The sequence below is a fragment of the Tachypleus tridentatus genome, chromosome 9, assembly GCF_004210375.1.
Source record: "Tachypleus tridentatus isolate NWPU-2018 chromosome 9, ASM421037v1, whole genome shotgun sequence".
In the NCBI taxonomy this organism is placed as follows: domain Eukaryota; kingdom Metazoa; phylum Arthropoda; class Merostomata; order Xiphosura; family Limulidae; genus Tachypleus; species Tachypleus tridentatus.
In genome coordinates, this window is record NC_134833.1 from 88,140,968 (window position 1) to 88,157,827 (window position 16,860).

At 32.0% G+C, this 16,860-nt stretch overlaps 1 pseudogene across 1 annotated transcript in view; it reads left to right on the forward strand.

Moving 5' to 3' along the window:
* The window catches only part of LOC143227419 (cyclic nucleotide-gated channel alpha-3-like), a 414,301-nt pseudogene extending 413,507 nt beyond the window's left edge, over positions 1-794 (forward strand). Inside the window, exon 4 of the transcript XR_013014995.1 lies at positions 682-794. The product of XR_013014995.1 is annotated as a cyclic nucleotide-gated channel alpha-3-like (transcript). The remainder of the gene's footprint in view (positions 1-681) is intronic.
* Positions 795-16,860: the final 16,066 nt, after the last annotated feature.

A 16,860-nucleotide genomic window follows, 5' to 3' on the forward strand; every position in this document is an offset into this window, starting at 1 on the left:
ATACGTTAAGTTTGTTATAACGAGATTATAGAATGTTGGTAGATATCCCATCAAAGCGTCTCAATCAAATCAGTTTCAAATAACTTTTCAATCAAAACAATGGTGTAAAATAAGACGCCTAAGAAGCCATCGTGTCAGCTCAGGCTTAACATTAAGGTTTCCATTTGAAGAGCACAATAAGCTTAGTAAATGGTAGATGTAGAACGTGAAAGACTTATGTATTCTGAGCTTTCTTACTTATCTGTCATCAAATCATCCATCTATTACTTAATTCAACCGATCTAAGAGAACTGTGAAAACTTGGAAAAAAATAACCCTGGAAGATATTTTCTCGTCAAAACCTGTGATGTTGTGACTATTGATAAATTTACGTCCTAATTCAGTACCGCATTTGAGAAAACTTTCAGTGCATGCAATGTACTGAATTAACATAAGTGTACGAAATTTTATGTGTTAAATATGCTGCCATGTTTTCAATGTTTACAGAATAATAATTATTTATTGGGAAGTAGTAGTTAATATGCTATGGGTAGATTACAGAAAAAAAAATATTGTCTTGAAATCAAAATTAGTTTAGTATACAAGTATATAGTTTAAGTTTTTTGTTGATTTTTAATCGTTGTTTTACATAAAAAAGCCACTAATAATTTTATTAATAGAAGTTTATTTTTCTTTCCACAGTTGCCGTGGGTAGAAGCAGAAGTATTCCAGGTTTAGTCGAATCTCGTGGCAAATTTCAATATATTACAGCTACTCCTGTTTGTTTTTTATCTTTTATTTTTAGTGGTCACTGAACTTATTATATGTTTCTTTTTGTTCCCATCATCCACTTGTGTTGATTGACTTTTAACTGACCTCAACTAATATCAGTCACTTGGCCTTTGAATATATTGCAAGCCTTCTTTTCTGTTTTTTTTAATAAGTTTTAGACTATATTGTTTATTTATTTATTTTTTAATTCACTGATTATCATGTTATAACTTTTTGCAATTTTTTTTCGATAATTTTATTTTATTTTATATAGTATTTTAGTCGTTTTAGAGCTGACTTCGGCTGATATTTATCATCTTTTGCAATATACCTTTTTTGTTTATATTTTCTTAGTTTCCAATATTGTTAATATTATCTGATAAATATATATATATTTATTTATGTATTTTTAGTAAACCTAAAACGCAATTCCTTTACGGATATCATCGTTATGAACAAAGAGTTTCTTCGCGTTTGCGACGTTGCTGTACGTGTATCAATTTATTTCTGAATTTAACAATAAATACGCTATACATTAATGAAATATTATGAAACAGCTACAAGATTAAATTTACTAAAGTTCTAATCGATATTTGTCAACGTATGCTACAATGAGTTCAAACATTCCAATAGTACCTTGTTGTTACAGGTTAAAATTGATGATTGATAAAACTTTATTGAACCCCAGTTATAGTCTTCCATATTTATTATACTTTTGTTAATTTTATGACATCAGTGTATAATAAAAGCTTTGAGTATTTTAAAGTTCAAAAGAGATAGCCTAGAAATGCTTTTTGGTTAAACTGTCCTGTGCCTGTTACCTTTTCATATCATTTTTGTTTCATATACACTATTAACAATAGCAATACAACAATATTGTAGTAAGATATTTTCGGTTAGAAACTATATATCTTTTCAACGCTATTCTTAATTGAAAATGCTTAATAGTCTCTAATAAGAATATAGTGCGTAAACATGTAATTGGCCTGATACAAAAGTATTGTTATAAAAATGATTATGTGTTCATCTCAAGTGTTTTACTCAAACATCACTTCTATTAGAATGGTATTCTTCTAAAATATCTATTTTAGGTACATCTAGACAAAATAAATTGTTCTAAAACTCTTAAAAATTTTCAACCTTGAAAGAAACACTTTATCGGTATAAAATATTAAACTTGGGAAATTCTTTCCACCTTTTCTGTTCTACGGTTTCAGTTTGATAATTTTTTTATTTGTGTGTGTTTGTGCATTTTTTAAAATTATACATTAACAGGGCATTTTAATTTGTAGCTATTTGTGCATATTATATTTTAAGCATTTTACAACAAATACACGTTACCTCTAAACAACTCTAAAAAATATTTATTTAATAGTAAAACCTACAAATTGTATTTTCAAGAATATAATAAGTGTTACACTGATAAATGTTTCATGCCATTTTTTCGCGTTTCTTATTATAGTCGAATTAATAACATATTTTCTTTATATCAAAACTATCAGGGAATCAGCTGATGTTTTGTTGACATTAAACATTCTGTGGCATATTTTTTACTATCTTATTATATGTAAGACACATGTTCCAAATCATTGAATATGGCGAAATTACCATCAATTTCCGTACTAGAGCACTTATTTTTGAAGATCAAACACAAATTATATACCACTGTGTTAATTTATATAGAGAAACAAATCTTCCAGAAAAAACACTCTCTATCTCACCACTACCCAATCAGTCTAGACATATCACTCAAACATGTATAACATAAGTGAAATTGAGCAGTCATGTTGCTTTAAATATTTCCTCTTCATAGTCATGCTAATCCATTACAGACTCATCTAATTATCATTGTGTAACTAATAAATAAACAATCTGTAAAACATACAGTTGTCATTGTTTTTTCTTCTATTTTGTAATCATGGAGTTTCATCAGGTTACAGCGGTATATGTATCACTTATATAGAAGTGCTTAATCGTCATTGTTCTGTTCACAAGACATGGGATCACACTTTAAATCAGACTTTTATTATTTTTCATTACTCTATTAAGATACTACTACTACCTTACACTAGAAACTCAGCTATTAGATGTAATTTTAATCCCGAGAAAGCTTACAAGTATTACAGTCACTTACTAATTAGAAGTAATGGTTTATTATTGCGTGCATTACGTTTTTTGCTCGATGTGAAAGCTGTTACATTAAATCACATATTTAACAACACCTGATAACATGTTACGCTAAAAGTATAACACCAGTGCTAAACGGTTAACTTCGAGTGAGGCATACCTACCTGCGCTTTTCAACTGTTAAACATGAAGGTAACATATAAAATCATGTAATTTGAATTAAAACCTTACGTTCTTAATATTAATGTAATATCATATAAAAATAATCATTTGTTGATACTTGGAGTAAAAACAGTATTGTTGTAAAACGACACAGGGGTTGATTTATCTATTTATGAAACAACATTTAAAATATGTTGCAAAATAGTAATTCTAAATAAATGATTATAAATGTCTAGTTAGAATTTGAATAAACTTGTGTAGGGTTACAGTTGAATAATCTATCTTTTGAAACTTGTTTTTTTTTATTATGATCCTTTAAATTAGTCCTAAGTTTATTACTTCATTATTCTATGTTTTGTACATTTGTATACAGTTAACTAGTTGATGGCTTTTTCGAGAGATGACACTTGATAATTAGTTACTCAATGATTTATACTTGCTTCGTAAAAAAATACCATCCTTCCCTCTCCGAAACATAAATTATTAATGTACTTAAAACACTTATATATTTTAATAAAACATCTAAAGTTAATCTTTATATGCATTCTAATAATTCGAATACATCAAGGGTCCACCTGGTTTGTGTATTTTACATTTTAGAAATACATGACTTTGAAAAATGTAAAATATTTTGTAGCAGTATGGTTGTTGTTTGCTATTAAGCTCAAAGGTACACAAAGAGATATCGTAAGAGTTTGCATCTATTGTCAGAGTTGTCTTAATAATGCTTAATTAAAAAAATCCCACTTCATTATAAAATTAGAGGTGTATCCACGAGAAATAAAAGGTATTTTTGTTCGTTTTTTTTTTTTAATTTCGCGCAAAGTTACGCGAGGACTATTTCCGCTAGCCATCCCCAATGTAGCAGTGTAAGACTAAAGGGATGGCAGTTAGTCATCACCACCCACCGTTAACTTTTACCAACGAATAGTGGGATTGATCGTGACTTATAACGCCCACACGGCTGAAAAGGCGAGCATGTTTAGTGCGACGGGGATGCGAATCCACGACCCTCAGATCAAGAGTCGCATGCCTTAACCCACCTGTACATGCCGGGCCTAAGAGGTCTTGTTACTGTATCGTGAGCTGAGATATTTCATTACAATTTAAAGTAATTGTATCAAAAAATTAAACACTTAAAGAGTTCCAGTTATTTTCACGACGTTATTAGGTAATGTTGGTCAAACATCTCAATAAATTTTCATACATGAAGCTTCCAGAGAAACAGGACGATTCTCAAAATTTTCATCATTATATTATTGTTTTAGTACAGTTCAACGTTTGTTCTTGGGGGGGAGCATAACGAAACACGAGCCTATTCGCACTTCCTCCAACAGTTCATTGATAGACAGTTAAATTAGAAGGAAAAAATGTTTTTTTTCTAAATCTTGCTACTTTGCACCTTATCTTTCGTGCTTCTTTTAAATGACGAGTGTTATCCGTTTTTGTTCAGTGTTTTTTTTATCCCTTTACCTTTATATTGGTATTTGTTATTTACAGATTGCTTACCTGGTACGACGTCTTTTATCAAATCCACTAGATGACGCTAAAGTAGATTTATAGATTGAAAAAAATTAGTGAAGTGAACACAACATTAAGTTTTTGATATTGAATACGTTTGTACAAGTGTACTCAGTTAAGCCGCATGACTTTTCATTAAAGAATCTGGAGAGAATATAGCTTCGCGTTAATATTTTAAAATATTCCAAAATCAAAAGAATCTGGTGAAACAAAGTTGTGTTTATTGTCGTATTATAAATAGTTTAATATATATATATTAAAACCTGAATAGAAAGTTAAACAAATTAAATAATCCTTCTAATAAATTAGATGTTTTGCAAAATATCACTTTATCATCTGGCAAATAAATAACTGTTTGAATTCATTTACACTGCTACTTATTTTTTAAATCAATTAATATTCATCAATATCACTTAACATTATTTTAATATTTGTTAATTAATGTGTTAAAACAATTACAAATATATTATTTCTTAGTATCATCATTGTTTATTACGCAATGGGCTATGTATGGGTGCTCTGACTACTGACGACATGAAAGCTCAATTTTCAGAGTTATAACGCAACAAACAAACCACTAAGCCACCGAGGAATGTAAACAGCATCTAACTATCTTCTGTGATAATCTGTATAATCTCTAGAATTATGTCTTGTTTTTATTTAAACACATAATCTGGCTAATAAATGCCACTACAGCGTTTAAGATTTCAGTATTTCCTTGGGTATCATGATCTACAATGCAATGCAGAATAGCAAACACAAAACAAAAAACGGAAAAAGTGCTTCTATTACCAGTCGTAGACTATTGTTCATCATAGATTATTTGACGAGTTTTTGCCAAAGTTTTCTCGACTGTATATTAATCACGTATTTATATCTATTATTTATAGGATATTTGGCATAGCAATTTAAGTATACGTGATGTGTGTTAAGCAACTATAATTTTGCAGTTGGTGCTTTTTATACGACTGATAATGAAGAAGATGACAAACACACACCTATATATATATGTTAGATGTTTAAAGTGTAATGGATTTCTGTTATACATTGATTTTAATATCTGCATTTGTTTCAGTATGATGCATGCCACGTATATTATTAAATGTCTGTTGCGCATGTCCCGTCCGTTCTCTAGCTTTTAAGAAGATCACTGAGAGTAAGTTTGCTTTGGTTTGTTTTGAATTTCGCTCAAAGCTACACGAGAGCTATCTGCGCTAGCTATTCCTAATTTAACAGTGTAAGACCAGAGAGAAATCAGCCAATCATCACTACTTACCGCCAAATTTTGGGCTACTCTTTTACCAACGAATAGTGGGATTGACCATCACATTATAACACTCCGTGGCTGAAAGAGTGAGCATGTTTGGTGTGAAGGATATTCAAACCAATGACCGTCAGGTTACGAGTCGAGTGCCCTAACCACCTGGCCATGCCGTGCCTTTCGAGAGTAAGAAATAACAATATATATCTCACGAAAACACTAACGTATCATCAAATATTGTTGACCGTTCGAGAATCTTGCTTACTGAGTATAAGATCTAGCCAAAAGATAGTAACAGAATATTGTATCGTCGCTACAGTCAGTATCCTATAAGCCTCAAAAGCTATAATTGTGATAAACTACGCATATTTGACCAGGAACGTTTATAGATTTAGAACATTACAAACTGTTCCACTTCAGTGAATTAATTTCTATGATGATATTAAATATCTTTGTCGGTGAAAAGTCACCTTGCAAGCAGCGTGAGGCCAGCCAAGGAAAGACAGCTAGCTAGCTTATGCAAAGTGTAACAATATCAATTCAGAATTAATTTGCTCGTCATTGTCCTGGACTGTCGATAAATATTCAACTCTAGACCAGCCAAAAAACTCAGTATACTTTACATGTGTGTAAAACTCTTGTACTTGAACCAATATTTTAAATAACTATTTGTAGTATCCGTTATTATAAATTGTATTGTTGTTTGTATATAAACATAGGTGTCTTAAGAAATAATATTGTGTGTATCAATCTTAATGGTAAATATCATAAATTTGATACACATTAACATTTATGTAACTTCTAAATTAAAATTAAAATTTCCAGCTATTTGAAACCATAATACGTAACGTACGTAACATAAGAAATCGGAGACTTGTTTTAAATAAATTATAATAGGTAACAATAGCAATGATTCCAAATCTGGGTCTGTGGGAATCTTTAAATCTGTCTTATTTTTAAAAGTTCCCTGACACTGAACAAAGCAATATTATTGAAATAAATAGTAAAGACCAAACTGCAATGAACATAAAGTATTTCAAAATGAAAGATTTAAGATTTCTATTAAATCGTTAGGTGGGAATCCTCATTCAAAATGCTTGAGGTTATGAAAAGTTTCTTGTTATCCTCAACACGTTTCTAATTTGTTCTGGGCCGTCCTATCGTAACCAGATATAATTGTCGTTATGATACGTGACAGGCTGATGGTACACAAGTGGCGATGTTTGAAGAATTTTAAAAGTGTTTAATATATTTATAAAGATCGTCTCAACATCTTTCGATTTTTTTCTGTGTACAACACTCTCTAATTTTTATTAATTTAATTTAACTTCAGGTTTTCGTTTGTGTTCCATACTTCCAAAAAAACATATTCTTATTTCTTTTAAAAAGAAGAAAATACTTCAATAAGTTATTAAACATTATAATATTTTAAACTCACCCCAATTCCTTGGTGTAATCTACTGCTTGAAGAAATTGAAATTTTAAATGGAAATTTTGAAATTTTCAGTTGTGTATTTTCATTCTATATGTGTTTTAATACATTATAAAAACCAATCAAAATATATTTTAAAGTCATGATACAGTATATCTAGAAATAGTTTACTCCTCTTAAGAAATATTTCGACATTATTATTCTGGCTTCCTGTATTTAAACTCTGACTAGAATGACTTCTATTATATAGTGGTGGCATTTATTCTCTTTAGTTAATAGTTTTATGCAAATCAATCCGTGTTCTTGTTCAGGGTATGTTCTGCAATTCAACCTATTACCGGCGCTATCTAGGGTGGGCGGTGCATAACTGAATTAAAACGTCATTCATAAGGAGCTCCCAAAAATCTTACGGTATTGATGTTTTTTAATATATTATAAATTTGTTGTTTTATATCAAATATATACTTGATTTTTAAACATATTATCCTTGTTATATTTCATATGAAACTGAACAAAAAAATTTTAGGCTCTGCCATAAATCTCTTTAACTTTTATTGTTTGATTTTTTTAAAATATTATAATACAATGAAAATTATATTCTGTAACAACATAGATACATCACACATCCTGGATTATTTTTCCAAACATTTTAGTATAACTCTTGCCATTTATTTACTGAATTAATTTAGGCTTTCTTTAATATGAATATGCTTAAAACAAACTATAAGCTGTCACAATATATATATATATTTACAAACATGTACTATATATTTATAATAAATCTTATAAAAGTGCATTAAGTTTAATTTCAGAATTCGTTCACTATTGTAATACGTTACATGACGATACAGAATTCTGTCGAGGCAATGGCTGTTATAATAACACATACATTCATTCAAGATTCCTCACTGGCACAGCGGTATGTCTACCAACTTACAATGGTCGAAAATTGGTTTGAATACTCATGGTAGGCAGATCACAGATAGGCCTTTGTGTAGCTTTGTGCTTGACTAAAAATAAACTTTCATTTATCAGTGATAAAATTTCATTTTGAGTTATAATGATTTTCAATTACTAATAGGAAATCTATATTTATAATCTACAAAACTAATGAAACTCGATCAGTTGATTATGATTACTCCTGGCCCTATTTGTAGATCACTTTAGTTTCCATCATTATTGCTTAGGCAAAATAACTTTTTAAAATAACTATATTTAACAAATGACAAGTGGTAACTTTGAAACTCAGCTATCACTCAATCGTTGAGAACGATAAAAACAAATGCTTCAATAATAATAAAGAGTAAATGGGTTAACAGTGCTATTTTCTAGTTATTACACTAAAGGGGGGACTTTACGTATTTTATTTAATATAATTAAACTAAATTATCACAAAGTAGCTAGCATTTAAATTTTTTAAACTCATTTTGAAACCTTATACAGTTAATTTTAGTACTTTCAGAACCTGACCTTCATCCTCACAGAGTATCTTTCAACTAAACCACAGATAAATTAAATAATAATTGTCTGATATGTTGATGAAATAGAAGAGGCGATATTTGATGAATTTGAAAATGTTCAATTTTTTATAAAGCTCACATCAGCATCCTTTCAACCAGTTTATTATGTACAACCCATTATCGTATTTAAGTTCTTTATATTCTACATCTTAACGTATTATTTAAAACCATCTTTCCTAATTAAACTTTAAAAAATACCCCAAGGTTTTTGTACACTTAAATATCTCAGCCTTTCCAGAACCGTAAAATTCTTTGATATAGAATCAACGGGCGTAAGATTATAAGAGCCTTAAATAGAGATTTTTTTGTTTTCCAATTGACAATCATGGACGCAAGGAGAAAAAGTCCATGAAAACCCAGCTTTGAAACTTTTAACAATAAACTAATAAAAAATGACCTCCTGAACGATCTTCTAATCGATGATGAAAAAAATTCTTCTGTGTCCAAAGGCAAAAGGAGAAATGTATATGATTTACTAAATTGCTAAAATAAGCAGTATAAAGAGCTACTATTTGGTGTATTAGTTTGTATGTTTTTCTCTACCGGATATGCTATTGTTAAGTATTTGAAAATTATAAGTTCTGTTAAGGTAATCTAGGTTAATTCATTTTTGTCAGTATTTACAGTATTGCAGTTTCAATATATATAAAAATAAGTAAATTCGGTCCATCTTCCACAGAAAAATATTCGTTGTTCATACTGTTCATAAGATACAGTGCACTTCACACCTTACCCAGCGAGTATCATCATCTTCAGTTCTGCAGTTATAGTATCTGCGTTTGCTTCAACAGTTTTTGTAAAACAAACTGGTTCACTGCATGTGATATCTACAGTATTAACTATAGGTAGCATTGTTTTAGCATCTAATTTTACCTTAGAACTCCAACGTACTAGTGGTTTAAAGACTTTCGCTTAATCAGACCAAATTATTTCGCATCTTTGATAGCTTTCAGTTCTTCACTATTTTTGACCATTGATATAATTTGTACCCGATAGATGAAATACTCTCCTATAACTGTGAATTTGCTCAATACTGAAAGTGTTGATGTTTTTATTAGTTTGTAGTTATATTTTAAAAGGAGAATTTGTTGTCACATCGATGGTGGAGAACCATCTTTTTTTATTGTCTTTTGTTCGCTGACTGAGGTAGCTGGATTAACTTTTGTGTGTAAAGAGCTACAAACTGAACAAGCGGAATTATTTTCTGTTGTTCAAGCATCTTTTCAGATTAGTTTTGTTTACTGATGGCAACTGTTTTCTTCAAAGAAAGTTCATGCATTTGGAGTATTTCTGTTGTAATACTATCTGTTTTTGGATTATATGTAGTAGTTTCAACAGATCGTTACTGTCACTTTTGTTGGATATACAAATGAAGAGAAAGTTATTGTGTTTTATACAAGGAATATATTGTTGTTCTTTCTTAATATGGACGATATATATGAATAAAAAAACAGAGTTAATTTTAAAATGCCACTCTAAAAACCTACAAGAAAAAATAATATTTTGCTTATAATATATATTGTGATTGAGCTTGACTTTGAAACATTTCTTTACGTACTGATATGTATAACTTGTTAGGTTGGATTACTCCAGGTGTATGTTTAAATTTATTCGTTGTGCTGTCATAAATGTCGACTAAATTTAATTACTACAAAAGCAATGTCTGTAAAATCACGAATACAAACAAATCACACCTAAGACATCTTAAAAAAAAACTTTTTTGGGGAAGTGTTTTCTGCACTTTGTTAATAAATATATGTTATCCAGAAGAACTACTTTAAATGACTGTTTAAATCTATCCACTTCCTTTCAGTCTCTTCTATGTGTACACACACAATACATATGTGAACCTTAGAGTCACTTTATTGTTTCTGACGCAAATTTAATTTTGAGATAACTATAAAATATTTATTCAATACTATTTAAAAAATCAAACATCCGAGAAAATTATAAAATGGGTAAAAAGTAACGAAAAGTACGGATTCTTCTTGGTATAAAAAGTAAACAAACAAGTGATGTGATATCAGTTAGATAGTTCTTAAAACGATTTTCAATCCCTACCAAAGAAAATTTAATTTTAATTCAAAATTCTTAATAAGTTATCGACTTCTCTTACTAGTTAAATTGTTTAAACCGGAAAAAATTGTTCTAATATGTTATTTCCAAAATGATAACAGTCTACCCTATTTATATGAATAGATATAATAATTTATTCTGTCACAATTTATTTTGTTCCGAATAACAAATATTGATGCGAAAAATCACAAATTCTACTTTCCTAAAGTTCTTCTAGTCATCATATCTTTTCAAACTCATTTGTCTCTTTTTGTTGCCTTATGTTCTAATGCTAAGAAATTTACTATTATCCATTCAGTTTAATGTTTGTTTGTTTCAATTTAATATATCTTTGGAAATGTATGTTCGATTTCCCTCGGTGGGCTTGGCAGATGGCCCGATGTGGCTTTGCTGTAAGAAAACACACTTGGAAATGTATGTAACGTATATTATTAAATGTGTATTGCAAAAGTCCAACTTGTTCTCTAAATTTATACAAGATTCCCGAACGTAAGAACCAACAATTTACGATCTATATAAAATACTAGTGATTGTCAGTGTTGTTTCCAATTGAACTTTTTAGAACCTTGCTTTAAACTTTAATAATCGCAGCACGAAATGAGACTGTTATAGTATTGTTCGGTCGCTACAGTCAGAATATTATAAACCTCGGAAGCTATAATTGTGATAAACACTTATTAATCAGAAAACTACGAACATTTGAGCAGAAACTTTTATAGATTTCGAATATTATAAACAGTTCAACGGCACGTGAGATATCTTCCTTGTAAATATTTTTAGGAACACATGAGATATCTTACTCGGAAAAGTGAGCTTATAAAACGCATGAGGCAAACCATAAAAAGAACTAGCTAGTTTTCCCGTAAATGAGATTGTACTTGTGCTATGAACATAAAACTAATTTGTTAATCGTCAACCTTCGGTAAAATTTAGCATAATTTCAATATAAATCTAAACTGGTTTAGGTTTCGAAAATAATATATGAGGATGTTGTGTTTTTTTCTAATATCAACATTTCACTACTGTACTATTCCAAATGATTTCAAATATTAATTTGAAGAAATCAGAGCAGAATATCATCAGTACATAAGAGATTTATTGTCGTTTTGGTAAAGATAAAAAATAATAAAATATTAAGTGTGTATTTTTCTTTTTGCGTTATTGAAGGTTAGTGACATGAAGTATTTGCTTAAATTGATCAGTATAATACAAAAAATAAATATTGTTACAACTGAGAAGCTCGAAATATGTAGAATTTATTTGAAAAAAAAACATTAATAAATACCAGCAGAAAGAAAGGGTAATGTGAGAGGCTGTCCGAACAACAGAAGCTGCTCCAGCTTGTTCTGTTTGTAGACCTTTATAAAATAAAGCTCGTGCAAGTATCTCGATCAAGAAACAAGGCAATTAACAAAGATGCTTCTCTACACAGTGTGACTGGAAGCTGTCACTCTGAAACCATACTAATTAAACTAACATTAATACTAACCCATTCACTGTTGCACAGTCAAGCACAGAAAAAAGCAGTGTCTTTCAACCAAAGAGTACAAATTATGTTAATGCACCGAATATTGTTGAAGCAAAAGCCATCGAAATTTCGTAAATACGATTTGATAGTAAATTTCTTTTACCATTTAGTTTGTTGGAATTCTAAGGAAAGTTTTGATACCAGAACAACATCTACTACAGTAAGCAGTGTTAATATAATTTGCAAGGAGCTAAATGGTTCTTTTAAAACTCTTCTGATTATCACAGATACCGTAATTTTATAACTGAAAAGGTGACCATCTTTGTAAATTATTTTCTGTTTCCTAATCGAAATAGTTCAATTAAGTTTTCTCTATATAGGGCCACAAACTGAACAGGGAGTTTTTATCTTGAAAGAAATTCCAGACACTTATTGCATCGTTTGTGTTATAATACTTATATTTTGCATTATAGGTAGTAGCTAAAAAACAAATACTTAACTATCAGATTACGAGTCGATCGTCCTAAACACCTGGTATTTACGAGCCGGTGCAGTATGGTACAAACTACAAATATTTTCTTGCGGAAGCAGACTTTTATTTGTCTCTGACATTTAAAACGTAATTTTTTATTTTAATTCAGCTTTACTCAAACAAAAGATTTTATATTTTCATATAATTTGAAATACATTATCTTGTAAGTACTATAAGCTTTTGTATGTGAAAAAATTATTGAGATATGAGATGGGCCTGGCATGGCCAAGCGCGTAAGGCGTGCGACTCATAATCGAGGGTCGCGGTTTCGCGTTCGCGTCGCGCTAAACATGCTCGCCTTCCACCAGCCGTGGGGGTGTATAATGTTACGGTCAATCCCACTATTCGTTGGTAAAATAGTAGCCCAAGAGTTGGCGGTGGGTGGTGATGACTAGCTGCCTTCCCTCTAGTCTTACACTGCTAAATTAGGGACGGCTAGCACAGATAGCCCTCGAGTAGCTTTGTGCGAAATTCCAAAACAAACAAACAAGATATGAGATGAAATATTTTTATAACAATAAATATCGTTTTCTACGTGTCTTTAAAAATACGACGGTTATTTGTGGGTACAAAAATTAATTGTTTATAATTCTAAATTTATATATTTTCACTTATTTCTATTTCTTATCTTATTAGAAATAACATGTAATAACACAGGAAATCACTATAGCAAGAAATATGATATCCCAAATATCTTAGTTTGGTGTTCTGAATTTCGCGCAAAGCTACTCGAAGGTTATCTGCGCGAGCCGTCCGTAATTTAGCAGTACTCGAGGTTAGGCAGCGAGTCAACACCACCCACCGCCAACTCTTAAGCTACTCTTTTACCAAGGAATAGTGGGATTCACCGTCACATAATAACGTCTCCACGGCTAAAAGGGCGAACATGTTTGGTGCGACAGGGAATTGAACCAGCGACCCTCGGATTACGAATGGAATAACTTAACGCAGCTGACCATGCCGGGCCCCAAATATCTTCTAACGTATGATAATTATTTGTGGATACACAAGGTAGTTCTATGAACATTGTTTCTAATTTATAGATGTTCATGTTATTTTCTCTTGTATGTGAGTAAAAACACTGAGGTATAAGAAATAGTATTAACATAACTATAAATGTTATTATCCGTGTACCTAAGTAAATATAATTGTATATACATATATTTTATTTGTGAATTTTTTCTTCAAAGTGGATTTTAACAGTCTTATTCTATGCTCAAATAGTCACTCACATATTACACTATACAAAAAAAAAATATTATTTTTTGTTCCTGGACAGAAATTGTTATTTCCCAATTGCTTATGCCTAAAATAAATGGAACAGACCTATTTTTCTTTTCAACCTTTGCTTTTGTGACCTGGCTAAAGAAATTTTCAAATTTACCCATTTCCTAGAACATTCCAGGTATATTCAGAGCTGAGTAGCTGATAGAGAAGTTTCTCGAACTTAAAATAATTTTCAAGAATTTTCTAGAATGTTGTAGAATTTATGAGAATTTTCTAGAACTTTTCATAGTGATGTGGCTCACCACTCATCACTTCACTTCAGTTGTAGCTGCCTGAGTTAACACGTTGACCTATCTCATCTTATCAGAGATGGCATCAAGAAACTGCAAGCATTCTTTAGACTCATTCTGCTATATATGTGGCCAATTTATAAAGACAAGAGCGGAAAAGTACTCTGTGACAGCATCTGCTAAATTGTGTGAAGCCTACAAAACATATTACGGCAAGCCTGTCGGGGATCAAGACAAACCCTGGGCACCTCATTTTACCTGCAAAAACTGCAAAAAAAACTTTAGAAGGTAAGACGAACAATTTTGGCTTTCCTGAATAGTAAGATTTTATATTATACAAATTTTAGACCTTTTAAAATTTAAATATCTTTTAATTTCCAATAGTATAGAAAGAATATCACATATCAAATATTTTGCATGAAATCTTACACATGTGGATGAAATAAATTTATTCTTCATAACAAAAATTTTATTTTGCTTCTTTTCAGGATGATACAGAAAGGAAAAGAGATCCATAAAGTTTGCTATTCCAAGAATTTGGCGTCAATCCACTGACTACTGAAGCAATTGCTACTTCTACATGGTGGACTCTTCCAAACGTCGGGCTGGCAAAAACTCATCTGCTATCATGTATACCGTCCGTCATCCATCGCTCCTGTGCCACACTGCCCTGAGCTCCTTGTACTCACTCCGCCAAAGAGAAAGCAACCATCCTCAGAAGAGAGCAGCAAAGTAGAAAAGGAGGTAGACATTAAAGATCCACATTTCAATTTCAGAGGTGCAGCTAGTGAGAGAAACCCACACTAACCTAACCTCAATCACTTAATCAGAGATCTTGGTCTAACAAAGTCGAATGCCCAGCTTTTGACATCTAGGCTTAAGGAGTGGGATTTGATAGATTAAAGTGTACAAGTCGCAAGTCAAAGAAAGCGTCACCGAAATTTCTCAAGTTTCTTCACTCGTCAAGATGAGCTCTGCTTCTGTCACAATGTATCTGGTATGTGCTAGGCAATTGTAATTGCCTGTCACCCGAACAAGTGACGTCTCTTCATTGATAGCTCATCCAGAAGCCTCAAAGCTGTGCTGCTCTATAACGGGAATAAGTATCCGTCTCTTTCCCTTTGACACAATAGTGTCAAAACCTTGTTAGAAGCCTTGAAGTAAGATGAGTATGGCTGGAAGGTTATTGGAGGCTTCAAAATGGTGGCATTCCCGATGGGTCTCCAAGAAGGCTTTACCAAGTTTACCCATTATCTTTAACTTTGGGACAGCAGGGACACCGCAGCGCACTACAACAGGAAGCACTGACCACAACGGACGGAGTTCTTTATGAGTTCTTTAAGGCACAATGTCAAGTGTGAGCCACTAGTGGACCTCCAGAAGGTGTTGTTCTCACCATTACACAGAAAATCGGGACTTATGAAACAATTTGTCACAGCTCTTGATGAGAAGCCTGCAGCCTTCAAGTGCTTCTTCCCTAAGCTGTCTGAGACAAAGGTGAAAGCTGGTGTTTCGTTGGACCACAAATAAAGAAGATCCTGGAGTGCACATAATTCCCCAAGAAGCTCAAGAGGAAGGAAAAAAAAGCTTGAGGCAGCTTTGTCTAAGTGGTTCGGGGCTTCTTGGGCAATCACAAGGCCGAAAATTATGTGGAACTGGTTGAGCCTCTGGTGAAGAATTACGGCAAAATGGGCTGCAGGATGTTCCTGAAAGTCCATCTTCTTGACATTCATCTTGATAAATTCAAGGAGAACATGGGAGCATACTCAGAGGAACAAGGCGAGCTCTTCCACCAAGATATACTGGACTTTGAGCGCCTCTACCAAGAAGCGTATAACGAAAACATGATGGGAGACAATATTTGGGGGCTGATACGTGACAGTGATTTACATTACAGTCGCAAATCTCGAAAAACTACTCATTTTTGTTCGTTTTTGTACAACTTCTAAACAAATCTTGTTTCGTATGTTATTCGGACCTCATGTTTATGAAAAATCGGCCCCACATGGCCAAGCGTATTAAGGCGTGCGACTCGTAATCCGAGGGTCGCGAGTTCGCATCCCCGTCGCACCAAACATGCTCGCCCTTTCAGCCGTGGGGGCGTTATAATGTGACGGTCAATCCCACTATTCGTTGGTAAAAGAGTAGCCCAAGAGTTGGCGGTGGGTGGTGATGACTAGCTGCCTTCCTATAATCTTACACTGCTAAATTAGGGTCGACTAGCACAGATAGCCCTCGAGTAGCTTTGTGCGAAATTCCAAAACAAACAATGTTAATGAAAATGTGCAAATTTGCCCGTTTTTACAGAGAAAATAGGTTAATTTCTGAATTGCATTATCAAGGTCACAAAAGCAAAGTTTGAAGGTAATAATGGCTATTTTCTGTACTTTTACAACTTAAGCAATTAAAGAATAACACATACTATCTAGGAACAAAATTTGTGTTACATAATGTTATTAGGAAGTAGGAAGAGGCAGACGGTTGTTGAAGTTCA